A 4,816-nucleotide genomic window follows, 5' to 3' on the forward strand; every position below is an offset into this window, starting at 1 on the left:
CAGGCGCGCCCTCCACCCTCGTGGGCCCCCTGTTGCTCCACGGACGTACTCCTTCCTTCTATATATACCTACGTACCCCCAAACTATCAGATATAGAGCCAAAACCCTAATTCCACCATCGCAACTTTCTGTATCCACAAGATCCCATCTTGGGGCCTGTTCCGGAGCTCCGCTGGAGGGGGCATCGATCACGGAGGGCTTCTACATCATCACCATAGCCCCTCCGATGAATTGTGAGTAGTTTGCCTCAGACCTTCGGGTCCATAGTTATTAGCTAGATGGCTTATTTTCTCTTTTTGGATCTCAATACAATGTCCTCCCCCTCTCTTGTGGAGATCTATTCGATGTAATCTTCTTTTTGTTGTGTGTTGTTGAGACTGATGAATTGTGGGTTTATGATCAAGTCTATCTATGAACAATATCTGAATATTCTCTAAATTATTTTATGTATGATTGGTTATCTTTGCAAGTCTCTTCGAATTATCAGTTTGGTTTGGCCTACTAGATTGATCTTTCTTGCAATGGGAGAAGTGCTTAGCTTTGGGTTCAATCTTGCGGTGTCCTTTCCCAGTGATAGTAGGGGCAGCAAGGCACGTATTGCATTGTTGCCATCGAGGATTACAAGATGGGGTTTTCATCATATTTCATGAGTTTATCCCTCTACATCATGTCATCTTGCTTAAGGCGTTACTCTGTTTTCATGAACTTAATACTCTAGATGCATGCTAGATAGCGGTCGATGAGTGGAGTAGTAGTAGTAGATGCAGGCAGGAGTCGGTCTACTTGTCTCGGACGTGATGCCTATATACATGATCGTACCTAGATATTCTCATAACTATGCTCAATTCTGTTAATTGCTCAACAGTAATTTGTTCACCCACCGTAGAATACATATGCTCTTGAGAGAAGCCACTAGTGAAACCTATGGCCCCCGGGTCTATCTTCATCATATTAATCTTCCAATACTTAGTAATTTACTTTGCTTTTATTTTTCTTTGCATCTTTATCATAAAAATACCAAAAATATTATCTTATCATATCTGTCAGATCTCACTCTTGTAAGTGGCCGTGTAGGGATTGACAACCCCTTACCGCGTTGGTTGCGAGGATTTATTTGTTTTGTGCAAGTCCGAGGGACTCGCGCGTAGCCTCCTACTAGATTGATACCTTGGTTCTCAAAAACTGAGGGAAATACTTATGCTACTTTGCTGCATCATCCCTTCCTCTTCGGGGAAAACCAACGCAGTGCTCAAGAGGTAGCAATTAGCATGTCTCCACTTCTTTGAGAAATCCGTTATGGACAGTTGAGATTCGTAGGATGACCTGGATGTATGTTCAAAACACAAAGTCTGCCAGTCTGATACATCAAATGAGGCACACAATCCTCTGGGATTCTCTGTTGAAAAACATAGTAATAACTTCATAGTTAGCAATGATGTACTAGTTTTAGAAGTATGCAAAAGATGCACGGATGTCTTAATAGTAAAAAATCTTACCAGGGTATCTCCATGGTAGTTACCGTAGTTCAACACGTGCACTAATGGCACGTATTGACCATAATGTTGAGGAGTTTGATTGTAGATATTGTAATTCTCAATATTAGTACAAAATCCGACCAGATGATTTTTCTCCTGATAATTAAATTCGGAGCCATCGGTGTAGTGGGTTTTGTCTACCATCTTCCGCACATTCTTTGAAGAATGAAAATAAGCTGTCAATGTAAATAAGTTGTCAACTATTTTGAAATAAACAATATAAATTAGTTAATAACTATGTTTGAGAAACTCACATAGCGGTAGAACTGGAAGCGTATCAACAAGGACCCAAATGTCCATATTGTCTTGGTCGATGTCAGGATCACCAAGATCCATGATGATAAGCATACCCTCATGAAAACCATACATCTTGCAAAGTGCTTCCCAATTTTTGCAACCAAAAATGGGTTACGCTCTCAGAATTATACAGATTTACTTCAAGATCCACATCATGATAAGTCCTTCAGTGAATTTTATTTGTTTCATAATTTTCATGGTCTTCAAAATCCATCCCCTCCAAGACATAGCGTCTTGCATAGCATGGGATAAGCTACTCGAATTGTCAAAGATGAAAATTACACGGTGAAATAGTTGAAGTCATGCTTAATTATGAAAAAAACACTTGTCGTCGTTGCGTACCGTTTCAACATCAAAGGTCTCCTCGAGCTTAATGTTGAAGCGCCGATCATCGTCCAGGTGAGGCCTGTCGCACAGACCTCAATCGTCGTGGCACCAGCTGCACTGCCCCGGGAGACTTTCGTCGTCTGATGACGACATTTCCTACGTTCATAATTCTAATATTAAACTTGTACAATTAAATATATTTACTACAAAGACTAAATTAGATCATTATTATTCATCACGGGTTGACTATCGGTCTGTCGAGTCTTTTCTTAAAAACTCTCAGCTCACGTGGTGTATATATTCGAGTCTCGGTGATGGTCGCTCCTCCCTTCGTCCGTGAGTGCATTACACCAAAATGTATAGCACACGGGAACGAAGGAGAAGCGACCCCCACGACAACAGTCGGGATTCTTCGTCCTCTCATATATATATGGTGGAACTCTCCCTCGCTGATTCCTCTCTGACATTTGCGACCGTCGGTGATGGTAGCTCCTCCTTTCGTTCCCGAGTGCATTACACCAAATTGTCTAGCACACGGGAACGAAGGAGAAGCTACCCCCACGACAACAATCGGAATTCTTCATCCTCATATATGGTGGAGACTCGACAGACTTAAAGTCAACCCAAAATATCGTTTAATTATCTTTCTAAAAAAGGACATATCTTCCTCTCATATATAGGACTCATATTGACATAGAGATTTGGTGGTCTCACCTCGAGGTCGGAGGGGGGTCGGTGATGGGGACGACGGCGGGGATGATGGAGGGGCTCCTAGATTTCTGCAAAAACATAAACCCTATAAGCTATCAACTAATCAAATGCATACGCCTTGCATAGTGCTCTACAATTTTAGCATTCAAAGTAGGAGTACTTTTCCATTTTGAGCATTCAATAAGCAAAACCAAATCGTAAAATAAAGTAGTATTCAAATTAGCATGCATTCAATTATAAGCAAAACTACATCATCTCTTGCGTCCGTACGTCGTCGAATATTATCACTAATACACCTTGAATACTATCATACATATAGCATCTCTAATACAGCTACAACCGTAGCACCCGACGGGTATCGGCGCGGGCGGTGGACACCCAAAGAGAAGGAACCATCATAGGATCACTCTAGTGAGATCCCTGAAGAACCTGCCAGGTATTGTCGAACCTGCCCTCCAACGCAACCATGTAGCAACGGACGTGCTCGTCCTCCTCGCTGACACAGTGACGTACCACCTCCGCGGTGTCCGGAAGCCTCGCCACCGTCACTGGACCACGCGACCACCACCAAACAAGGATCGGGTCAACGACGGGCTGGCTCCTCACCAACCTACGCCCCCCGGAAGGTAGCACATCCCAATACCAGCCCGGCGAAGCCCAGTTTCGGACATGGCCCCTTTGATCAAGCCGGCCTCCTTCGCCGAGTCGACAACGAGGATGCGGGATAGGCATCGTCAATGTCGATGCGAGAATAATTGCTTGAACTAAAAAAATAAACTAGTTCTGCTAACTTTCTTGCTAAAAATGAAACACTTCTATAGTAAAATAAAGTAGTTTTATTAAATCAACTAGTTCAACTACTAAGCACTTACTATAAATAAAATAAAGTGGTACTTACTAAAAATAAACTACTTCTGTAGTAAAATAAAGTAGTTTTATTAAATCAACTAGTTCAACTACTAAGCACTTACTATAAATAAAATAAAGTAGTACTTACTAAAAATAAACTACTTCTATATATAGTAAAATAAAGTAGTTCTATTAAATCAACTAGTTCAACTACTAAGCACTCACTATAAATAAAATAAAGTAGTACTTACTAAAAATAAACTACTTCTATATATAGTAAAATAAAGTAGTTTTATTAAATCAACTAGTTCAACTACTAACCCCTCGACCCTCGACCCCTCGACGACCCTCGAACCCTCGGCCCCTCGACGACCCTTGAACCCCTCGACCCTCGAACCCTTGGCCCTCAACCCCTCGACGACCCTCGCTCGACCCCTCGGTGACCCTCGACCGCTCGGAGATCGAAGAAAAGAAAAGAAGAAGAAAAAAGAGGAGAAGAAGAAAGGAATATTTTTTTCTTCTTCTCCTCTATTCCTTTCTTCTTCTCCTCTTTGTTCTTCTTCTTTTTCCTCTTCTTAATTATTTTTTCGACATCCCCCCTCATGTCATGTCTAACATCCCCCCTCATCACATGTCCGACCCTTATTTTTTTCCTCTCCTTCTTTTTCTTCTTCCTCCTTCTTCCTTCTTCCTAAAAGTAGAACAAACCTAAAATGCACTAAATCAACTAACCTAAAATGCACTAACCTAAAATTGATATCTACTAATTACAACCTAAATAATACATATATGAACAAAACAATTCATCATTCATCTCATCATGTACATCCATGAATACATATGAACAAAAAACATCATATATATCATCATCTATGAACAAAAAAAAGCATAATATGAACAAAAAAATTGTATGAACAAAACATAGAGGAAAAGGGGGCCGGCCGCCAGACCGAACGGGGAGGGGCGGCGCGCACCATCGTGGTAGGCACAGGCGCGGGGCGGCGCATTGACGGCGAGCTCGGGGTAGGGCAAGGGCATGGGGCGGCGTGGCGACGACAAGCTCAGGGCAGGACGCGCAGGGGCGCGGCGGCGGCGCG

This window comes from Triticum dicoccoides, chromosome 5A, assembly GCF_002162155.2.
Source record: "Triticum dicoccoides isolate Atlit2015 ecotype Zavitan chromosome 5A, WEW_v2.0, whole genome shotgun sequence".
NCBI lineage: Eukaryota > Viridiplantae > Streptophyta > Magnoliopsida > Poales > Poaceae > Triticum > Triticum dicoccoides.